The following is a 25352-nucleotide window of genomic DNA, read 5'->3' as shown; positions in this document are numbered from 1 at the left end:
GATAAGATTTGAAACCTTGAAGTATGTCATTCACCATTTCTCATTTACTTACCATGTTGTCTTGTACACGATTGCAATTCATTAAAATTGGTTTGTAGATGAAGAAATGAAAACTCCTCATAAAAATAACTAGTATTAGGGCGATGATCTATGTAAATTAATTAATGTTTTCCCCCTGAACTCAGAGAAAGATAATCATTCTCTTGATCTCAACTCTCTTCCCAATAAATAAAGAATAAAAAGGAATTCTAAGATTTATGAAGGCAATATGCTTCCATAATTTTAAGGTAAAAAACTTCAGATCCTTCAGCAATAATAGACTTTCCTGTGTGAGATCAAATGTCTTAAATTTGAAAGTATTAGCTATATACGGTGCTTTGTGACTGAACTAGGAAGCTGTTTGCTTTGTTCGTCATTGGAGAGGTGTGTTTCTTTGCCGTAAAATCCAGAATCATATGCTTTAATGGATCTTATGGTTTTCTCCATAAGGCAAAGGCGACAGAGAAGATGTGCTGATTCTCAATGTTAGGAAGGACTTCTCTGTGTTGCTTTCTTTGCCCTTCCATTCCTACATTGTCCCTGTGACTTTCACATTACCACACATCTGAGTGCTACATGACAAATCATTGTCTAAATAGTTTATCCATTAAGCCAAAGACAGCTTTATTTTAAAGAGAGCAGCTTCAACTACACCTTACTCTGGGTACAGAACTCCTTAAATGCCAGATGGTTTCGTTTCCACATTAAGTTGCTGATCTTCCCATGACACTTGCCAGGAGAAAGTTTGGGACACCTCGTCACATGTTTCTTGAAGTAGCCTCTTGATACCAAGGAACACTCTCCAGATGGAGCTCAGTAAAGATAATACCTTGCGAACCATAAATAAAATGACCTCTACTAAGCTCACGTCAGGAGACTGTCATTCTGTAGGAAGGCTTTTTCCCCTTCACAAAACTCAACAAATGGCTGAAAAGAAGGAAGGTACAGCATGAGTCCCGCACTCTGCCTTCACATTAGAACCACCCTAAAGCAATTAAACAGCACATTCTCTGAAAGAGAGGGTCTAGTAACTGGTAGCATAAACAACAACAAGAGCACAAACAACAACAACAAAAATATCTTTGACGCTTGTGTTTGGTTAGGTTGAGAATTGGTGGTACAGGGTCCAGTGGCAGGAGCCCAGTGCTCTTTAAACTAGAAAAAGGTACACACAGTTATTTTTTAATAGTCATAAATAAACAAAAAAGAGCACAATAAAAACTGACATATGATCATGATTTCTAAAAATAAAAGTAGTGGCCTTGGTGTATTTTCTTGTAGATCTACCTGTGAAAACATGTGTGTGCATAAAACTGTTTTGTTTCTTATATTTTTTCACTTCATATATCATAACTATACTTAGAATCATTATTCCATAGAGAAAATGGCCAAAAATGTAGGAAGACTATGCAACATCACTTAGCTTGTATTTATATGTTTTACTGCAAATGGTGTGTCCATCAGTAGAATAACCTTGTACAGAGGCTGACTTCCTGTCCTCTTTTCCTTCCTTCCTTCTTCCCTTCCTTCTTCCCTTCCTCTATGCCTCCCTTCTTTCATCCTATGCTTTTCCCCATACCCTCTGCTTGTTTTTCAGAATGTGAATTTAGTTCCTTTATTCTTAATATGTAAATTTATTTTTAAAAAGGTTTAATGTGGGAAAACTGGGAGTCTTCATAATCCTCATACTTTGCTGGTGAAGACGTAAACTGGTGTAGCCTCCTAGGAAATAGTTTGGCAGTGCCTTATGAAAAAAAAGACGGAATTATAGGTTAGATTTCTGACATTGTGACAATATACCTGAAACAATAAATCTGAAAAGAGGAAAGGTTTGTTTGGAAGATTTCAAGGGTCTCGGTTCAGGCTCACTTTGTCCCACTGACGTGTGCCTGTGGCAGAGCAGTAAATGATGGTGACAACATGTGTTAAAATCTGCCTCATGGGCAGACTTCAGAAGGGAGAAGGAGAGCAGCAACATGGCTGCCTCAGTAGGGAAGGGTGGCTGCAGTCCAAGCCTTATGACAGGACTTAGATGGTGGAAGGGGAGAACTGTTTCCCTCAAGTTGTCTTGTACTCCTGTGTTGTGGCACACACACACACACACACACACACACACACACACACACACACACATACACACACACACACACACACACTTTATGAGACATCAAGACATATTCTAGAGCTATATATTAGCAAGTCACTGCATGGTGCAACTCCACTCACAGCCTATAACCAAGAAATATTACAACAAGTGTTACCCACAAAAAGTATACATATTCAGACTAGGCAAACACAGATGGCACAGGAACTAGTAGCTTCTCATAATGGGGTAGAAGGATCAGTGAAGAGATTGATTCCTAAAAACCAAGGGAGTTCTTTTAGCAAACACGAACATGTTCCAAGGTTAGCATGCTTTTATGGCTAACCAATGCTTTGAATATGTCAAAAATCAAATAGCAGACCTCAAGTAGGTGAGCAGGGTGACATGTGGGGAATAGATTAATACAGTTATTTAAATTATATGTATGAAATCCTTATTTTACAACTCAGTGTTCTGAGGATTGCAAGGGACCCATCTTCTTTTCTTACTCTTCCCTTCCCTCTTTTTAAAAATACTTTTTTTTACATATACATTTATATTATTACACATATATAAAATAAACTACATACAGCAAGAAGAACCATGGAACAATCAGGAATTGTATTAATGTTACATTCATAGTGTTTTGGCTATTTGTATTTGGCAACCTTAAAGAAACCATCTTTCCTATCTTGGTGAGTCTAAAAATCTGAATGTAAATCAATATCTATCATATCTCATCTCTATCAACTTAAAACATCTATCTAGACCTAAAACATCTTAACCCCTAAGCAAAAAAGCTTAACTGTAAGACAAACCTATCTGGTCTTCAACCCCATCAGACACTTGAGAAGGAACAAAATTAATTACCTGAGTAAATAGGAAGTGCAGGTTAGCAGCTTCCAAAGTGAAAAATATGACAGAGACAGTTTGTTACCTGAACAGTCACCCAAACCTCTCTATAACGTTGGAACATCAACTTCAGCCTTCTGGCTCAAGACATATTTTTGAGGCAGGAACTATTGAGGACTTGCTTACCCTGTCTTGGCAGAGTTTGGCCATCGACTTTGCCTGCATCCAAGCTTGCCTATTTTTAAGCAGAATTCTGTCTGTAGCTGAAATCAAGACATTTTGCCCTGTGCCTGATTTGCCACATTGAAGGCATCTCCATAAGGAGATTCTTTGATGCTCATCATCTTTTTTGAGGTAGGTTGGGTGTTGCCAGGAGATAACCTGTCTTATTGTCAACGAATCTTTAAAATAGTAAAAAAAAAATCTTTAAATGGCATATTCTGTAGATCTCTGAGGTTTTTGAAGACCTTATCTAACTATTTTACAATATCTATCTATAGAATTGTATCTATCTGTTATACCTAGGATGGATATTCTTGTGATAAAAACAGACTAGTAATTGACATGACCCTGATTTGATCAACTAACAATTAACTTAATTTACTAGCCTGAACAGCCTGCAATAGCACTTCCAAAGTATTTGAGGTAAACCTTGTATTCTACTTGACTTGTTTGGGTACAGTACCTCATATTAGAGTAGAAATATATATATAATGTGTGTGAAGAATAATTTTAAATTTGAATTCTATAGCAATGTATCAAAATTAAACTTATTTTATATTGATATACAAAATTCTATACCAGTGAACTTAAAAGAACCTTGTGAGCAACAATTAAGGCCTTAAGTTGAAGAATAAATTAATAATCTACTTTTTGTCATATCATTTCTATATTCCCCCTTCTTTCTTTTCAACCCTTATCTCCAAACCTAAGAAAGATAGATAAAGGGGAAAAAAGACATCCCTGAGTCCAATTTCATTTTTTCTCTGAATAAGACCAATAGTAACTTATAACCAACTCCCAATGAAAATATACATCTCTAGCTCAAGAAAGCAACCAAAAACCTACCCAACCCCCTTAAGGTAAATGGGGTATCATTCTCCTAAGGTTTCTTCTGGCTGATTTGGAACAAGTAATATACCTTTGTAGGGGCCCAAATCAAATTTGGGAAAAAGGTTAAAAAGCTAGGAACAGCATTTGTGGTCTAGTTTCTAAAAGTTGAGAAATTCCAGGTTTAATAGGAGTCCTGTGTGTGACAGTCTGAAACGCTGGACCAATTGGAAACGGATGCTTTTTTCAAAGCTGTCCTGGAAGCTGTCTTGTTCTGATGAGGAACAGCAGCTGAAGTACTTGGTTCTGGAACATGGAGGATGCAGGATGTCAGCATCCAGCATGCTGAGAGGAATGAGTCCTGTCAGGTCTGATCCAGTGTCAGTGTCTTGTTCCTTTGTTCTGAAAGCATATAAATTCTCACAAGCATTGTACAGTCCTAAAATTATAAATGTCGGAGATGTGCAGGATGCACAGAACTATTAAGGCTTGTTCTCTGCTCTTTGTATGAGCAGAAGAAAGACATCTGTAAATCTCCATTCATGCCATATGAAGAATGGCATCTAATGATAAGTCACGGGGATTCTATAACCAACAAGAAGCCTTGTCTATGCATAGACATTCATGTCTCAGCCAGTCTCAGAGCTACTCCCATGTAGTGAGATTAGCAATATGTTACCTGCTTGTTCTGCAGTTCAAATTTTTATATCCTGATTGTAGTCTCCTGGCTCATTACCTCCCAGTCACATCCTCCCTCCCTTATACACTCTCCCTCCCTCCCCTAGTCCTCAGAAAGTAGAACCCTCCTCCCCTAATATCTGACCTCAGCCCATTACGTCTCCTCTGTACTACCCGTATCCTCTTCCTCTGTGGCCTGGCAAGGCCGCCCAGCCAGGGGGAAGTGATCAACATTGGGGGGGGGGGGAGCGCAGAATCTATGTCAGAGTCAAAAGTAGTCCCTACCCCCCCCCCCATATTGTGAGACCCAAAAGGAGACTGTATTGTCTGTCTACTACATCTGTGGAGAGTGTCTAGGTCCTCATCATGCATGGTTCTCTGCAGCAACTTCCTCTTCTGCCTGGTTTTTTAAATGTATATTTTATTTATTGTAATGTATTCACATGACCTCCCAATTGTTATTCCCTCCCTCTTATCTTCCCATTCCCACCTTCCCTCCCTCTTCTGCCTATTCCCCTCCCCTAGACCTCTGGCAACAGCCTATTAATTCTCACCAAGACAGCCTGCATCCCATTCCACTGTGTGCCCCCTAGGCAGTCTTGCCAAGGGGCAGTGACCAAATCATGGGCGCTTTACTGCATGTCAGAGGCTCAGCAGCAGTTCCCTGCCCCAAATGCGCAGAACCAGCATTCCATCAGCTGCATTTAAACAGGGAGACTTGGTTCTCTGCTTGCACTGTCCTTGGCTGGTGCATCAGTTTGTGCAGTCCTCCCCCCTGTGCCCAGACCCTCAGGCTGTTATGGTCTCCCTGTGGAGCTCCTGCTCCCTCCCAGACCTTCCATCTCCCCATTCTTCCCTACAACTCTCAGCACTCTGCCCAGAAACCAGGTTTGACAGTCTCTGTCCCAATTCCCCACTGGGTGAAGTCTCTAAGAGGACATCTATATTGGGCTAATATCCACTTCTGAGTGAGTATATACCATGTGTATCTTTCTGGGTCTGGGTTACCTCACTTAGGATGATCATTTCTAGTTCCATCCATTTGCCTGCAAATTTCAAGATTTCCTTGTTTTTAATAGCTAAATACTATTCCATTGTATGAATGTACCACAGTTTCTTTATCCATTCTTTTGGTTGGGGGACATCTAGGTTGTTCCCAGATTCTGGCTGTTAGGAATAAAGCTGAGCAAATAGCAAATAGTTGAGCAAATGTCCTTGTTGTATGGTGGAACATCTTTCTGGTATATGCCCAGCAGTGGCCTAGCTGGGTCTTGAGGTAGAACTACTCCCAATTTTCTGAGAAAGCACCAGATTGATTTCCAAAGTGGTTGTACAAGTTTGCACTCCCACAAGCAATGAAGGAGTATTCCCTTTCTCTACATCCTCTCAAGCATGTGCTGTCACTTGAGTTTTTGATCTTAGCCATTCTGATGGGTGTAGGATGGAATCTCAGAATCATTTTGATTTGCATTTCCCTGATGACTGGGCATGTTGAATATTTCCTTAAGTGTTTCACAGCCATTCGATATTCCTCTTTTGAGAATTCTCCATTTAGTTCTGTACCCCATTTGCTAATTGGATTATTTGGTTTCGTGGTGTTTAATTTCTTGAGTTTTTAAGTATATTTTATATATTAGCCCTTTGTTGGAATTAGGGTTGGTAAAGATCTTTTCCCAATTTCTAGGCTGTCACTTTGTTCTGCTGACAGCATCCTTTGCCATACAGAAGCTTTTCAGTTTCATGAGGCCCCATTTATTAATTGTTGATCTTAGAGCCTGAGCTATTGGTGTTCTGTTCAGGAAGTTGTCTCTTGTGCCAGTGAGCTCTAGTCTCTTTCCCACTTTTTCTTCTAACAGATTTAGTGTGCTCCTTCCTCCTTTTCCTCCCCTCTGTAGCTCTTTCATAATTGTGGCTTGGTAGGGAATCCTTTACCCCTTGCAGGGGCCAGGTAAGGATTACACTACTCTGCTTTTAGCATTTATTAATGCTTGGCGTTTGTTTAAAATGTAGTATTATAAGTCGCCATCTCTTAACAGTTCCACGCAAATGCTGCACAAAGAAAATCAGTAATGAAGCCTGTATCACTAAAAGACACTATCAATATTCTTTCAACATCGAAAGATGTGTGTGTGTGTGTGTGTGTGTGTGTGTGTGTGTGTGTGTGTGTGTTCACATGTATGCGGGGACTGAGGTTGACCTCTTATACCCTTCTCAATCATTACTCACCTTTACTCTTTGAAAGTCATTCACTGAACCTGATTCTCACCGGTTGAGCTAGGCTGGCTGGCCTAGCCTCAGTAATCTGACTGTCTCTGTGTCTGCTCTCTAAGTCTGGGGTGACAAGTACATTGCGCCATATGTGGTGTTTTCATGTGATCTCTAGGGATCTGAGTTCAAATACCTGCCTGCATAACTGGCACATTATCGAGTGATCTCCCTACCTTTAAAACAATTGTGTTTTAAGATCTGAGCTCTTACACATCCAGTTAACTGTGTTTCTGGTTTGGTGTTTTTATCATCTGTATGTACACACTCTCAAATAAATTCCAAGTTATTTAATTTTTTTCATTAAAAGTTCAATTCTCATGATTTATCATTTGAAAACTATAGATATAACTTAGATTGGCAGTAGGGTGAAAAGTGGGAAAGAGAAAGTTGGGGTTGCTAAAGTACCGTGGAGATTTATGAAACTGAGTAGCCTTTTATATGGAAAAACAGATACCCAATAGCAAAATCTTACTCTTTTCCTATGGTCTGAGACTTAACTATATTAAAGATGTGTTTAGAGTCAGCTGAAACCACAGGGTTACTCCAAACTAGATAAATTTGACTGTTTATTGAAATTGTTCTTGGACACTTGAGATAACAATTTGGGAACTATCTGGGGATATATTTTCTTCCATTTGGCTTTCATATGGAGTAAAATAATGTCCAATTTTCTGGCTAATCATTAATTGATAGAATATGTATAGTAAGAAGTCAATCACTAGCTAATCTCCCAGGCAGACATCCCAGAACTGGTGGGTACAGTCCCATAAATTAAATTACTAGCCGAAGACCATGGAAAGCGTGACATAGGACTCATTAATTTAAATTAAAAAAAAAAGAAAACCTTGAAGTAGCTTCCAGTTGCATTTAGGTTGGACGTGATTTAAAAGAAACCGTGGAAACAAAAGGTATTTTAAAAATCTGAATTTAGTAAACCAGTCCATATCACCGTTGCATTCTGGATCCACTCAGGATGGAAAATCCATATAGGAAAGGAATGGCACCAAAGATAAATATGACACCATGACAATCTTGTGTGACATGGACTATCATTATTTCTTGGAGAACCATATGCCTTGATTCAGAATAGGGCCATTACTTTTGAAACAAAAGGTTGAAAATACTGCTTCTGACAAAAACATAATTCTAAATGTTAATTTGCCTTTCAAATTTACTTTTCAGAACAGCTTATAATGTCCTGAAAGCACAAGGAGGAAGTGCGTAGACGTTCCACATGTCATCCACCTTCCTCTAACACTGCCATCTTGGTTGAAGCTGGCGAGCCAGTACTGACAGAACTGAGCCTCTCCCGCTGGGGTTCGTCCCTTACAGTGTGTGGTTCCAGAAGGTCTCTTACTACTAACCATTCACGACAGTTTCATTGCCCTACCCCGATCATTACCCCTCTCTTTTGTGACCACTGACAATCATTGTTTTTCCCCTGGCTTTTTATTTTTCCTTTGAGAATTTAATTTTTTAAAAACTTGTTTCGTGTCTTTTGAGAGTATCTTATAATTAATTGTACCTTGACTAATCTATTCTGATCTTTTTCCTTTCTATCAGTTTATACTATGCATGGAAGTTTCTACCATGCTTTGCTTATGGCTTAACAGCACGATTTTATTTATTGGTGAATAATACTCAACTGAACAAATACACAGTTTATTTCCTTGCTAAGGAGCATCCTGGTTGCTTCAATGTTTTAAAAATTATAAATTATGCTTGTATAAGTATTTATGTGCAGATTTTTGCGTGGACATGTTTCCAACTCATTTGAAATCACCAGGGAGGGATTGCTGGGTTGTATGATGTTTATCTTTTTTTGAAGTCACCACCAAACCATCTTCCAAAGTGGCTATGCCATTTTTTTTTTTTATGCTCACCAGCAAACGGCAATGAAGGAGAATTTCTCTCACTCTATGCCGTTGGCAACGTTTATATACGTCACGGTTTTGTATTTTAGTAATTCACATAGGAATGTCATTAAAAAATATGGGAGGGGGCTCCCCATTTCTGAGAAAGAGAGGGAGAAAAGGCGGAAGACGGTGGGAGGATGGGGCTGGGAGGAGAGAGAGGGGAGGGTGCAGTCGGGATGTAAAGTGAATAAATAAATAAAGAACGATCTTGTTCCTTTCTCCCATTAATTATTCATTTACTTTATGTCCAAATCACAGCGTCCTCTCCTTCCTCTTCTCCCAGGCCCTCCTGCTCATCTCCGCTACCCCCATGCTCCCTCCTTTACTCCTCAGAGAAGGGGAGACCTCCAACCCACCTATGAACACGCAGCAGGACTAGGCATATCTTCTTACACTGAGGATAGACAAGGCAGCCCAATTAGGGGGAAGGGACCCAAAGGCAGTCAACAGAGTCAGAGGCAGGCCCTGCTCCAGTCATTAGGGGACCCACACGAAGACCAAGATGAAGATCTGTTACATATGTGTAGGGCCTAGGTCCAGCCCATGGTGGTTTAGTCTCTCGTCATCTGTGAGCCTCTATTGGTCCAGGTTAGTTGGTTCTGTGGGTTTTCTTGACCTCTCTGGCTTCTTCAGTCTTCCACGCCCTTCCACAAGGTTCCCTAAGCTCTGCCTAATGTTCGGCTGTAGGTCTCTGCACCTGTTTCCATCAGCCACTGGGTGAAGTCTCTCAGAGGACAGTTACGCCCGCCTCCTGTCTGCAAGTATAGCAGAATATCAGCAAGTCTCTTGCTAACCAGCCACACAGAAGATTCATGCACAAACAGGAAATCCACTTTGTTTTTATGCTTTTGGCGTTTGTGTGTAGTGTCTTTCTTGTGCTTTTTCATTCAATAATTCTGGGTGGGTATTTTTTTTTTTTGCCTGTTTTCTAAAGAAATAGAGGAAGAAGGAGAGGTGTTGTGTGGGTGTGAAGGTGGAGAAGATATGATAAGAGGGAGTTGGGAGAGCAGAAACCATTATCAGAATATATTGTACAAAATAAATTGTTTCCAAAATAAATGAAAAAGAAAGAAAGAATGAATGAAGAAATAAGGAAGGAAGGAAGGAAGGAAGGAAGAAAAGCAGACAGACAGTGGTCAAGTGTCTACTATGGTCTGGTCATCATACACTGTCCTCAGCAAAAGGTCTCTATAAGAAACAAAATTGGTCACCAGACTGTTGCTTTGCAAGTACAAATCAGTCTTTGAGGCAATACCCTTAGGCTCACTGTCAGGTGCCTACGTTCTACTCACTCCTGTGGTGGAGAATATGGTAACATATTCATTCCATGCTAAACCATTACCTTTTGTGCCGTCACTCATTTTCTTAGCTAGATTAGATTGATGAATTGCTGTTAGCCCTTATTAGAGGATTCCCAACATTTCTTTGGTCAGGATTTACAAATCATCTTTCTAGAGTAGATTACTTTTATCATCCAATTGGTCCTTGCATTCTTCAGTCCAAGAAGACGGTTTCATTCCTAACATTTTAAGCCATTTCAACATTCCTCTTTAAATACCTAATATTTACATTTAGAATGCATAGCTATCTATATATTTATAGATATCTATCGATATGGATGTATATTGCATATCCAAAACAAACTGAACTACAGGATCCAATTCTGAGAACAAAGTCATTATAAAATAAACCTGTAACTAGGAATCTTTTCTACACTCATCTTATTCAAGTATATTCCTGGTGTCAGGGAGTAGAAATTTACTTTGATGAAACGTAGTAAGTTATTTAATAAAAGATAGTAAGACATCAGAGAGCAGCTAGGGAAAATCTACACAAGGAAGACTGAATGCAAAAGACTGTTGAGAATCTTGGCAGCAAGAAGTTTTGTGTTCTAATTATAAAGATTTACATTTATCCAGACCTAGCTTCAGCACTATCATGACTCACACATACTGGATGATACTATTATTCTTATTTTATAATAATTTTTATTTTAGAGCATCTATTTTTATATTCTTATACACACATTACTTTGATGGACCATATCTAATTTAAAAATCACAAACATGAACACACACACAAACACACACAAACCTACACACACACCTACCTTCAAATTCAGTCCCAATATTGGCAAAGATACGCTGATGTAAGGATGTTTCAGAACAGAGAGCAGTTTTTGACATTTAAGCCTCAGATTAGAAAACATTAACTACAAGGTCGATTTAAAGATCTTACACAGAATCATTAAGTTTGATCCATTCTATAACCACGGATGCTTCCACTAATTCCAGTCACCTTGCTCCTTTGAGTCCATTACTCACAATGGGAACCCTATTGTGTTGTGAGTGGACCGATGCAACTTGCCCCTACTACCAGAATGTCTTATATTGAATAATGGTTGACATCTTGATATTTAGGAAGTTAATTGCAAACATCATTAAGTCAAGACCAAGACTGCAATTAAGAGAAACTACAAACAGTTAAACAATATGGGAAAATCTGAGAGCAAGGCAGTTGGAACAGAAATGCTAGTGTATAAAAAGAGAGAAAAAGGCAAAAAGGAAATTCAGTATCCACACAGAGAATGAAGGGAACAGAAAAAGTAAAGACCTGAAAGAAAAAAAATATAATATTGTAGATATTCTTCACCTTGAAAAGCTGGGGTAAGTTCATGTGGACTATCAAAATAAGGCCTTGGTTTAGAGTGTTTCATTGTGCATGTCTCTCGGTGTGCAAACATGCACTTGCACCCCCCTCCAACACACATGACCTTGTATGCAGCAAGAAGCTAACACTTTTAGATTTATTTATGGCAGACAGAATTTATGATTTGGAGTCCCTACTTCTCAATGGCTTAAATTTCAGAGATTTATAAACTCAAATTAAAAAAAGAGTCTATCCTAACTTTTCTCATCATCCAGTTAAACCTAGACAATCCCCCAATTATGACTATAAACAGCAGAGTATGCTAACACTAGTAATATGTGGGAGCATGTTAACATTGTGCAGATTTTCATAAATAAATGCAATTGGTAGACACTGTGAACTACCACTACTCTTAATTCCTTCCTGGGATTGTACTAGCTACTACATCTGTTTTTTTTTACATTGCTATAAAAATGTGTCAAAAAAACAACTCCATTACTATATCATGGATTTATCCTCTTAATATTTTATATCTGTATTATTATTATTGGCATCTTTTGTGCTCCCGTGTATTTTATGTCATATATACAAAAATGCAATTGGAAGCAACATTTCAGTTTTCTCTATCTGAAAAGTATTAATAAAAGTTTAAAGTTGGTTTAAGGGGATTTAAAATGTTATCAATGTAAGGAATACTTTCATGTTTGCAGATTTTAATTTCATAAGCAACAGATGATGTTTTTAATAGGAAAAGGAAAAACTCAAATAATACAGACATGCATGAGTAAAACCCAAGTGTCTTCTGTTCTTTGCATAGATTCCTCACTGGACAGTTGATCTGTTACGGGATTTTCTAGTTATATTTCAAATCTTGTCAGATAAATCTATTTTAAATATATAGACACAGGTCAACACAAACACAACACAACCCACATAAACTTCCACATCTAAATGTTTACCAACTCATTGCAGACATTTCTCCATATGATTGTACATAGATTTACCTTATTTTTTATTTTATTTTATAGTTTTTGAAGACAAGATTTTATGTAGCTTAAGATAGTCTACACAGCTGAGGAAAAATGTGCGACCTCATCTGTACTGCCTCTTATCCACAAGCGTGTGGGAGTACAGACTTCCACAACGAACCCAGCTTACGTGGTGCTGGGGATCCAACCCAGGCCTTCGTTCATACTAGGCAAGGGTTCTGTCACTAAGCAACATCCCCACATGACTCTTTAGCTTTTCTCTTGATGCCTAATCCTTCCTAATGCTGTTATAACTGAACAAAGTGCATAATTTATTTTCATTGTCCACAGCAGTTTTTTCACATGGGTGATATCAACATATTCTAAGATTCTTATGCCATAGGTACGGATTGATATACATGGATCCCCATTATAATGGTAAAGGGGGGTGCTAATGTCCCCACTGGTAGGGAAGTTATAGATCCTTTATTTTCTCAAAGAAGCCCAACAAAGGGCTGAATGTAGAAAATGTTTTAATAGCCCATGTGGCTACAACGTGGCCAATCAGATATATTTACAATCTGCTTCTATATGTATTTTTGGGCACTTCTGAATTTATCTGTTGCTTAAATTTCTGCAGTGCTAACATCAGTGGAAATGTATATTGGATGTAAATTACATCCAAACATAATTTGGGTGTTATACCTTGATATAAATTACATTAAAGAAATCACACCATTTTATTCTCCTCAAATGTTCTTTTCAACTTTTCCTATGTGCAATTCATAATGCCAAATGCCAATCTTTGCTTATATGTTTACAGAAACTTTCATTGTCCTATTTAATCTTGCGGTTGTAAAGCTATGAGTGGATGCAGGTGTCTTCTCACAGGCTTATGTGATAAGTACTTTCTTCTGAGGTCAGGAACTGAGTTCTTTGTCCATTTGTTACCAAGTGCCCAAGAAGGAAAAATGAAATGTATCTTTAACAGTTTTAATATTTTTTTTCACTAACAAATTAGTCTTCTGACTACCATATTAGTCTTGCTCATTTTAACATTGTACCTTTTGACTTTATCGGTAAGCTTTCTTTCAATGTGGTAAGAGTGACCAGCCTTCCCCACCTTGGAATCCTAGCTGTGTCAGCACTGAAAGCCTGTTCTATTGTAATTTTATGAAAGCCACATATCAACGTTCTTCTTTAGACCACTTTTCTGGCTTAGCGTAATATTTTATCCATCTGGAATCTATTTTAGGATAACGAGTTAGGTAGGAACCTGGCTTAATTAGTTTCCGAGTGGCTAGTCAGCGGTCAAAACACAATTTATTGACTAATCAGTGTTTCCTCACCAACTTGTACTGAATTCCCAAAGGCACTCAATGTTTTCTCACATGTGATACTCATCTTATTTTTCCTTCAGGATTGTACTATTTTTTTCTCTACTGTGGCATTGTGGAATATGTTAAACTTAGCTGTGTTACCTGCTTTATATTTTTAATTGAGAGTTTCCTTCATAATAAAATGAATACAATCATATGCCACATACATTTTTGAGCTTTTTACATTTCCTAATCGGAATTACAGTTAAATTCATAGATTAGAGGTAAATGAAATAACAATATTTAAATTTTTTTAGAAAGGAAAATGTCTTCCTAAATATGGCAACTTCAGCAGAGTTTAACATTTTTTTAAAAAAACAGTGTATTAATTTTTGAGAATTACATTTTCTCTGAATAATATACTTTTAATATGTATATGGAATCTATTATTATTATTATTATTATTATTATTATTATTATTATTATTATTATTATTGTCTTTATTATTGTTTTAAACTAATAGTTCAGTTGTCATTGTCAATTTGTCTCTTTGGAGCCTACTGGAGAGGTAACTATACCACTTGTAAATACTGCCTCCGCATTTTGCAATAGTTTATTTTTTATTTCATTTTCTTGCTGAATTGCATTTTTCCAAAGCAGGAGAAACATCAGAGTGCAAAGAAGTAGATGGAGAAAATTTCTATGGACACTATCATATTTTTAAGACCCTTATGTAAAGCAAAATGCTAAGAGCACTTTTTATTCAGGGAAGTCACCATTGCATGTAGTTTTCACTATATAAATCACTTGGGAGGGCATATTTTCAAGTTCAGCAATCACCTCCTGCTCATAATTACTTCAATAATTTTTAAATAAGAATTGATAGGCGTGGACAGCTATGAATAGCCAGCCTGGAAGGCACGCGCACACATCATGTTTTTAAACACTTGTTTGGCTTTGCTTTGCCGGTAGCTTAAACCACGTGGAAAGGACAACGCTTTCTGCATATGCACATTCTTCAAATTGCCCTCACAGCAAATGATAGTGCTGGATATGTTTTTATTAATTTATATATTTTCAGAGGGAGAAAAGTCAGTTCTTTTAACCAGTGTTAAGATAAAACAACAACAGTAATAGCAACAACCATGCAACTTCTTAAATCAACAGCTGATTTTTTTTTTAAAAAAACCTGTGTTAAATCATGTTTATGCAAGAGAAATTTTATTGGACAGACTGCTGTGCATTCAGCTCTGTGCCATCTTCTGGAAACTGATGTGTCAATGACAAAATGTACCCGTTTAATACCATTCAGTGATTACTCTTGGGACCTTGAGGGTGAACTCATTGATAGATTTCCAAATATTCTGAATGTTTTGATGATCAACTTGTGAACTTGGAGACTGAGATTCGTGCCATAAAAACACACCAACTCAGTCTGCTTGGCAGTGATGGTGTAGGGCAGCCACAGGAGTGGATAGGAGTAATACACAGAAAGTAGTTATTTACAGGAGCAACAACCTAATCTCACTGGAGGTGGGCGTGAGAGTACCTCAGGGTACCTGACAATTTAACAAAAATATTTATTTATATCACATAAAAGTCTGGGTGTGCTTATGGGTATCATGGCCCTATTCGAGTACACTGAACACTTGGGCCTTGAGCAGGAATAGAGATGAGGAAAAATGTGATATATGTTAGAGGTTACATGAAGCCAAGGTGGTGACTGCTTACAAAAAGAAGTTTCATACCTAGCCAATTCTACTGTGTTCCAGGTGACACAGATGCTCTTCTACACTTATGGCAACACTATATTTTCCCACCATTAGGGAAGGATTGAGTTTGTGATACATTTATATTTGCTATTTTATTTTGTTTTCATTGAAAATTTGGTCCTCCTCCTTAATGTTTGTGGAAGAGAAAATGTCAACATGTCAAAAATTGCTGTGAGTAGTTAAGACTGATGTTTAAGGGATCGTGAATCCAATTATGAACAAAGATTTTCATAAGGACTAGGAACATAAAAAGCAGAAAGAGAAAGACATAAAAACGTATAAAGTTATAGCCTAGACTTTGAAAGCCGAAAAGCTAAAGGTAATGATGTAAGTGCTAAGACAGCACCACACAGCCAGCATATATGTTACATATACTACAGATGCTGAGATATAAGTACTTGAGATATTAGTTAGTTCTAGACATTTGAAAACATAGAGATTGGAAGACAATTGTTTTTTTAAAATAACTTTGGTATTCTGTCTATGATCCTCAAATGTGTTGCCATTATATGAATAGGTTCATTGGAATTATCCAATTAGACTATGTTAAGGTATGAGGGTTTATACATTTCAAAATTGCATAAACATTTCAACAAAACATACATTTGGAAAGAAAAATATATGCACACACATAGGTACACACACACACACACACACACACACACACACACACACACACACACACACACACACCATAGAGACTCTAGAGACCCAGATTTCCAATTTACTATGATGATGGAGACTGCTGGTTGAGTTATAGTTCTGTAATTTCCCAACAAATTATTTTGATATCTGCTAGAAAGATAAAGGAAAGCAAACATCATGATTTTGAAAAAGAGGTCTAGATTTCAAGAGACCATGTACCTTACACTTCATCCATGGGGATTTGAGTAAGAGATGAAGAATTGACCTAGAAGGGGTCTTTAACTGCAGAGACATTCTGCAGATGCGTCCAGTCATTGCTCAGCTTATTTAGGAACTGAATTAAAACAGGGTTTCATTGCTGTGACAAAATAAGCAAGAAGCCCAACTTAAAGGGGAGATTGGTTTGGGCTCATACTTTCAGAAGTTTCAAGCTAAAGCAACCTGGATCCTTTTCCTTGAGCCTTGGGCGAGGCAGATTTCTTTGTTGGTAAAAGTTAATAAAAGTAGTTAAAGAGTCTACTTAATTCATATGAGCTAGGACTTGAGATACACACACACACACACAAACACACACACACACACACACACACAAATACAGAGAGAGAGAGAGAAAGAGAGAGAGGGGGGGACAGACAGACAGACAGACAGGCAGAGAGACAGAGACAGAGGGAGAGAGAGAAAGAGAAGAAAAAAGGATAAGATGCAGTCCCCAAGGACACAATTCCACTAACCTACTTTGTTCAGGGAGGCTCCACATTTTACGGTTTCTCTGACATGAGACTATGACAGTCTGAACCTATGAGGGCACCAGTCCACTGATTCAATCAGAACTTTCAATATCCAATCATCTCTCAATGATTGGACCCATCACTTGGTGACCAAGACATGAACACACAATCCTCTGGAGGGGGCACCTCTTATCCATACTACAATGTCTATGCTTTTTCAGGATAAGAAACACAAAGGTAGCTATAAGTGTCCCTATAATTTCTGAGGTAATTAAAATGCTCGTTCTGAACATGGTGATGAAAATCATTCCCTTACTCTTATTACCAGAAAGCTGTTAGTAGTTTATGGAATTAATCAGAGTGGTTTCGGTGTTGAGAGACAGAAATTCAATTTAACTGATTTTTGGGAAAATGGTAATTTATTATTCATACATATAGCTGGGGAGGATAGAAAGTTAATTCATGGACTAAAGGAAACATTGAACTGCTACCAGGAATCTGTTTGTTTCTCTGCTTTTAATTGATTTTTTTCTTCCCTCAACTCTTCAGCCTTTGCTTTGTTTATCTTAGAAAACAAATGATCCATGTAGAGTAGAGAAGTAAGTTACCGCTGAGTAGGCTGCTCAGCCTTTCTTCTGTTTACGAAGGTGCCTAGTGTTTTCTGTGTACAAAGTCTAAGTGCCAAAGCTAATCTTCTAAGGCTAAAGAATAAAGCAGTCTATGGAATAAGATAATTTGGATAAACAGAAATAATGTGTGGGATTAAAAATAAAAGACTACATTTTTCCAGTTTTTAATGAAGCTTCTCTGAGAATTAAGTGGCTATGGAGCTCTATCTGGATCTGGACAGACTGGCCAACTCCAAAGATGGTATTACTACCTTCAGCTAAAATAGAGATGAATGAAACATACAAATCCAAGTTTAGCTCCACCAAAACAGGTAAGGAAGTGAATTAGTACTAAATAATAGACCCCATATAAGAGAAAGCAGAGGAAGAAAAATTAGTGCAGGATTCCTGAAGCTGGTAAGCAGATCATTAGGTGGTAATGATTTAGCAAACTTGAGAATGCTAGATCTCAAGCCAGTAGCAGCAATAATAAAATAGATAACTAAGTTGCTTCACAGAATACCCACACTGTTTGGAATTAGTAGCTTGAACATAGAGATCATCAGCAGACAAGTATCTAAAAACTAATTAGAGACTCTGTCTCTTTTGTCTGTAGCTTGCCAATTGTTCCAGTCCACTATAAGTAAAATTCTGAGGTTTATTGTTTCATGCAGAAAATACATCAGGACTATAGAAGACAGTTCTGGGAAAATGGTTGTCCTTAAAAAAAAATGTGTGTAAAGTCATGAAATTGGAAGCATATAAACAAAATGTTCCAATGAAGTTATTCTACTGTGAGGACAAATCTTCTTGTCAAGTGTTGGTCATCTGCCTTTTAATATGATCAGATATTCAATATTCTGAACATGTGAGAGAGAAGAGACTTCCTCTATGAATACAGAGAGAAAAAGAGAAAGGAAAAAAATTGCTAGGTATTCGAGGAAGTAGACACTATGCAGGGTGAAGAAAGACTGACAATCTTTAAGATCTTCAAGAGATGCAAAGATAGCAGAAACTGAAAATAATATAGAGTTATTAGAAACTACATATAGAAGCAGAAAGGGTTAAGTGGGGAGGGACATGGGGGGGCAGGAGAGAGGAGGGAGCATGTGATTAATCAACACTGAAGACCTTTGAAATGTCACATGAAAGCCTCATACTTTAAAAGAATATATGCACATGTATATATAAAAGGAGTTTAAATGGAGGTATCCTATAATGGAGGCACAATGCCTTCACCCTGACATTATACACTTTTCCTGCCTCCAGTTTCCCCATCTCCCATGACAATTTCTTTCCAAATTCACGTGCACTTTTAGAAATATGTTATTACATTAATTCTCTGAAAATTTCATAGAATTTATTTTTATCATATTTGCCTCAGTCATCCCTCCGATTCTTCACAATCCACCTCATCTCCTTACCCCCTAACATCGTGTACATTGTGTGTGTGTGTGTGTGTGTCTGTGTGTGTTTAATGATCCATGGAAGTTTTTGGTGCTACCCATGTACTCATGGGTGTGGTATTATCTCAGAGAATGGCCAACTTACCTGGGCACTTACTCTTAAAGAGAATTGACTCTGGCTCTCCTAGAAGCCACCAACTGTTCACAGCTCCTTGGTTAAGGGTAGGAGCTGGTGAATACCTCCTCATGCTGTAGCGTTATCTGTCTTGACCTTGTGCAGGCAACCACAGCTGCGGTGAGTTCAGGAGTGTAGAAATCGTGCCATACCTAGAAGGCAGGAGCAAAATTAAGCAGTCCTGGTCACGGTGTAGTCCCATTCACCATCACCATCTGGGTTGCAGAGTCTAGACATCGTTATAATTGTTGAATTTCTTTCTGAGAGACAAGCTCTCCTGTTGCATGAGACTACAGGGTAAATTTCAGTTTGGGAGGGGGAGCCCATTATTTTAATAGTTGGATAATTGGAGGGTCCCAAATGTCTTACTAGAGTATTTTTCATTCTTGCCACATATTACAAGGTATGTCTTTCCATCTCTGTCAGATTCCTCTGAAAGTACCCCCATAGCATGTTCACAGATTTCCCCCACCCCAGGTGATATAAATCTAATCAATTCAACAATAAAGATTACCTATCTTAAATCTACTCCTTTTGCAGAGAGACCCAAGGAGAAGGGAGGAGAAGAAGGTTGCATCATCATGGGTTAGGTGGAGAAGCACGTGGCTGGCCTTGATGGAGACTTGGCTCCAATGATGATAGTTAGCAAGTATTTGGGATTATGGATGGGAGGTAGCTTGATAGAAATTATTAGAAGCAGATGGTATGGGATTGAGGCAGCTATCACATGCCTACCACCCCCACTATGGGAAGTAGTTTAGGGGATTAATATCTGCCCTGCCCCAGGTTAATTAAGGCTATTTTAAAATATAACAGGTGTCTGTGTCTTGATTGATTGCTAGCAGGTTAGAAAATACTGTCATAATAATAATTATAGGCCTAATTATAAGAATTATCAGGCCATACTGGTAAATTAACCACAACAAATTGGCGCCCAACTAAATTCAAGTATCCACACCCTAAAAACCCATATTTTGTCATACTTTGGTGGGGGAAATAGCTCCCAGAGCGTATTCACAGGCCACAGCATTTTGCAGGCACTGCTCCTAGCTGCCTGCAGGCTTGATTCTCACAGAGCAGAGAAGGCTACAGAAATGTGGCAGGTTGGGGAGGCAGAGCTAGTAGGCTGGCAGTTTTCTAAATTGACCTGGGGAATGGGGCTAACTGCTTAGAAAAATAATAAAATAGAGACTGCCGTGGTTCCTCTCCAAGGCACCATGGCAGAAGGCTCCTGGATCTTTTTTGGCTTTGTTTTGGTGTAATGGATGCAATGTGGTTAGTCATGGTCACACTTCTCCTCATCCTCTCTAAAAGCGTTCAGAGAGAAAGGCAGAAAGCCGAGAGATGTGGGGCTAAATTACTGACAACAAGAAGAGTTGATAGCAGCTGGAATTCAGAGCTCGTTACCTGCAAGGTGTTTGTCAGCTCTTTCTGGAAAGGGTCCACCAAAGAGAGAGAGAGCAATAACTAAATTCCAAGGAATGGTAGACAGGGCTTCACTAACTGAAACCTAAACTGGCACAAGTGACCCAAGGCTTAGACTTTTCTTGTTTCCTTGCTTAATCTTTGCTGAAGATTTTTGAAGATTTTGACTGGAATTGAGATGAAATATTTGAGCCCTTAATCCCAACACATGAGTTGCATACCAACCTGGTCTCCACAGGGGGTGGCCCCCTGCTGAGAAGATAAGTTACTTGCAGAGACAGCCTAGGATTTAAACTGACAAATTTTTCCTTAAAATTATTATGTAAGTTTCTTTTTTTCTCAATAATGGACTATATGTCCTAACTGACCTAAAGGATGGATACATATCAATCTTGGGTTTATGTAAGGAAAAATGACGTCATTGCTTTGAAAAGGCCAGCCAATCTCCTTGAAAGTGGAGCTTCCAGGGGGGAAATGGCACCAAAGGGTAAATTGGCCTAAGAGATATGCTCTATTGGTCAATGTAAGGACCAACGTTGGGCAGGGAGACAGACATGCAAGCTGCAGGCCTCTCACATAGAAAAACCTTTTCTTTTGCTCAGGGTAACTGCCTTGTCTCTAAAACGGGATGCATTTTCTCAGGGAACAGATAGTGGCCCTGCCTATACATCAGGAGGCATGGAGCTTAATGAAGGACATTTAGAACTAAAAGGTGAAATTATCCAAACCCTATGGAGAGAAGGGATGAAACAAAAACACCCTGCAACAAATGTGAAATCCCAGGCACAAGATACCTAGGGTATGCATAAACTCTAAAATAAAATGGGAGTTTATATAAAGTTTATTTAAAGCATAATGCCTTTTCTTTTGCTCAGGGCAAATGGCCTATCTCTAAAATGGGAAGCTTTCTCTCAGAAAACAGGTAGCAGCACCATAAGGCCTAGAGAAGGGCATTTAGAGACCTATACAATCTTGATTTGACTTCAATATGATAATGACTGTATGCTCATTGGTAATGGTGATGTTATACTTCCTCCTTGAAAGAGGTCAAAATGAAACAGACCTGGATAAAAGAGAGACTGCTAACTTAAGTCAGTCTATATTTCCATGAAGGCAAATTGCAGAACAAGCAGCTAACTTATACTGCTAATCCCACTACACGGGAATAACTCCAAAACGTCTATGCATAGCCAAAACTTCTTGTTGGGTACAGAATCCCCATTCCATTTTTCATATGGCATGAATGAAGATTTACAGATGTCTTTCTTCTGCTCATATAAAGAAGAGAAAAGTAGCTTTAATTGTTCTGTGCATCCTGCACACCTAATACATTCATAGTTTTAGAACTGTATAATTCTTGTGAGAAATAATGCTTTCAGAACAAAAGAACCAGACATGGACGCTGGATCAGACCTGACAGGATTCATTCCTCCAGCATCCTGAGATGCTGACATCCTGCATCCTTCAAGTTTTTCAAGTGCTTCAGTTGCTGTTCCTTATCAGAAAAGGACAGTTTCAAAGAAGGCTCCTGATCCCAACTGGTCCAGCATTTCAAACTGTCTCACACAGGACTTATATTAAGTCTGGAATTTCTCAACATTTAGAGACTGGACCACAAATGCTATTCTTAACTTGTTTCACCATTTCCTCTAATTTTATTTGGGCCCCAACATAGGTATTATTCGTCCCAAATCAACTGGAAGAGACCTTAAGAGAAAGATGGCCCATTTCCCTTGAGGGGGTTGGGTAGGTTTCTTGGTTGCTTTCTTGTGATATAGATGTTGTCACTGGGAGTTGGTAATAAGTTATTATTGGTCTTATTCAGAGAGAAAACAATGTTAGACTCAGAGATTTCTCTCTTTTCCTTTATCTTTCCTTCTTAGGTATGGAGATAGGAGATGAAAAGAAAGAAAGGGGAATATTGAATCTACTCAACGTATGGCCTTAATTGTTACTCATAAATAAGGTTAATTTTAATTCATTGATATAGAATTTTGTATATTGATACAAAATAAGTTTAATTTTGATAAATTGAAATAGAATTCAAATTTAATATTATTCTTCACACACATTATATATATTTCTACTCTAATATGAGTACTCAATTAATACATGGTTTACTTACAAGACTCTGACAGTGCTATCATAGGCTGTTTAGGATAATTAAATAATACAAGTCAATTGTTAGTTGATTAACTCATGGTCATGTCAAGTACAGGAAAATATATTCTAGGTTTAATAGATAGTTATGAATCTACAGATAGATAAAGTAAAATAGTTAGATATGCTCTTCAAAAAACCTCAGAGACCTACAGAACATGGCTTTTAAAATGTTTTTCTTATTTTAAGGATTCTTTGACAATAAGATAGGCTAATTCCTGGCAACTCCAAGCCTACCTCAAAGAAGATCTTGAGCATCAAAGAGTGGCAAAACAGCCACTGGGCAAAAATGTCTTTGTTTCTCCCACAGACAGAATTCTGCCTAAAATGGGCAAGCTTGGATGCAGGCAGAGTTGAAGGCCAAATTCTGCCAAGACAGAGTAAGCAAGTCCTCAATAGCTCCTGCTTCACAAATATGCCTGTCAGATATACTGGCCCAGAAGGCTGAAGATGATGTTCCAATGTTTTAGAGAGCTTTGGGTGATTGTTTAGGCAGTAAACTGTCTCTCTCTCTCTCTTTTTTTTTTTAATTTTGGAAGCTGCTAACCTGCACTTCCTGTATACTCAGGTAATTAATTTTATTTCTTCTGAAGTCTCTGATGGGGTTGAAGAGCAGCTAGTTAGTTTTTAAAATTAGGCTTCGTTGTTTAGGAGTTAAGAAGATACTTTTAGGTCTACATATATATTTTTAGATTGATAGATAAGAGCTTTGATAGATATTTAGTTTCAAAACGTTAGAGTCACCAAGATAGAATAGATAATATTTCTTCAAGGCTGCCAAGTATCTTTTGATTAGACATTACGTATGTAAGTCTTACACATTGGTTTTTATAACTTTTCATAATTGTTCTTACTGTATATAAAAAGAATGCCTTTTTTATTTAGACAGAAAAGGGGAATTGCTGGAGGTTGGTTTGATGTATTTTTGATGCTAGTTACTGCTTGCTTTCTCTGCCCCACCTGGACCTTGCCTAAGAGCCCAATCTATTTAACCAATAAAAGCTCATTACACCTGGGCAGGCAAATGGAATAGGTGTGGCTAAGATTGCAGGGCTAGGGGAGACAGAGAGAATCTTGGGAAGAAGAGAGATATGAGGAGAAGAGAGGAGAAGAAGGCTGCACCATCATGAGTTAGGTGGAGAAGCATGTGGCTGAGGTGGATAGAGACGACCGAGATATGATAATTAGTGAGTATTTGGGATCATGGATGGGAGGTAGCTTGAAAGAAATCATTCTAAGCAGATGGCATGGGATTGGGGAGGTTTCCCATACCTGCCCCACTATGAGAAGTAGTTTAGGGGATTAATATCTGCCCTGCCTCAGGTTAACTAAGGCTATTTAAAAAATGTATATGTATATTTTTTCCTACTATTTGTGAACCAGAAACCTAAATATATCACTAACATTCTACTTCTGTTCCTTGAAGAGGCATGTTCCTCTCATAACACAAAAAAAGAAAAATATATTTTATCTGTCCCTAAAAGTCTTTATTATCTTAATAGTTTCAAATTTATTTAGAATTTAAATCCAGAATCTTGTCTATGACCCATGCAAACTATTAACAGTGAGCCACTAAAAAAATAAAATATTGTATGACTTCTATGCATGAAACAGGATAAATATTCCCAATCCAAAATGAAGGGATGGGAGCATTCCAACGTAAGACTGGACCAACACAAGAATAAAACCTCAGCAAGGCAAACAAACACCTAATCCTACAGCTCTGCATTGGTCCTCTGAAACCTCTGGTGGCAGCCTGGCATCTTCTATGGGCTTGTAGAACACTGACTCTGCAGTTGTGCAGTCTGAAGTATACTTAACCTCTTTCTTGGGCCAGGTTCACTCCACACTGGCAGTTTCCCCAGAACACATCTCAGAGCCCAGCCACCGTTAACACACTGGAATTTTCAGTACAGTGTAGGCTTTTCTAGATTAAGGCAACGGTCTCTTCTGGTTCCCTTGAGGGGATCTGGTCTCTTCACACTGATTGGTCTCAGCAGCATTCTGGAGCCTTGGTTCAAGTCTCCATCGTTCTTGTGCTCTTCCGGTTTGTATGCCTGAAAGAAGACGTCTGTGTAGAGCATGCTGCCGAGTTCCTTGGCAAGCTCACAAGGTATTCTGGCTCCTTTAAACCCAGCTGTAGTGCTTCCTGGGCATTTAATGGCTGAATTTGAGAAAAAGAGCTTTTCTAAGCAATTGTATTTTTTGAAAACTAGAAAAACTCTTCAAATGGCATTCTTTCTGCATAGGTTTCTTCCAAGTGAATTTGCACTATCAGAAATTGGAGCCTTTCATGGAGCCTTTTCTAGTGTCCCAGTGCAGAATGGGCTTAAAAAAAAAAAAAACCCGACACCGTTGTCTTTAACAATTACAGCTACCTTCCCCTGCCTTGCCTGCTGCTTTAAACTTGTTCACACTCCTGTCCCCTCCAAACTGTAGTTTCCATCTCTCTCCTCTCCGTTTGCTGTTCTCTTACACTAATAGACATGGAGAAGAGCTAGAATCACGCTGTAGCTTGAATGCCGTGCTATCCTGAATTCCCTCCAACAAATAGATTCCATTACTTTTAAGTGTAACCTAAGTGAAGTGCTGGAGGGCGTGGCCGGAATGC

The 25352-nt window shown here is 38.3% G+C and overlaps 1 long non-coding RNA gene across 1 annotated transcript in view; it reads right to left on the bottom strand.

Annotated features, from left to right (window-relative positions):
• Positions 1–8379: 8379 nt before the first annotated feature.
• The window catches only part of LOC311580235, a 69183-nt gene continuing 52210 nt past the window's right edge, over positions 8380–25352 (bottom strand). Inside the window, exons 2-3 of the long non-coding RNA XR_014773400.1 lie at positions 19127–19308; positions 8380–9641 (exon numbers count right to left, since the gene is read on the bottom strand). This is a non-coding gene — a long non-coding RNA (uncharacterized lncRNA). The remainder of the gene's footprint in view (positions 9642–19126; positions 19309–25352) is intronic.

Source organism: Acomys minous (assembly GCF_964271855.1).
Source record: "Acomys minous genome assembly, chromosome: 12".
NCBI lineage: Eukaryota > Metazoa > Chordata > Mammalia > Rodentia > Muridae > Acomys > Acomys minous.
This window is presented reverse-complemented; position numbering and strand designations above follow the sequence as displayed.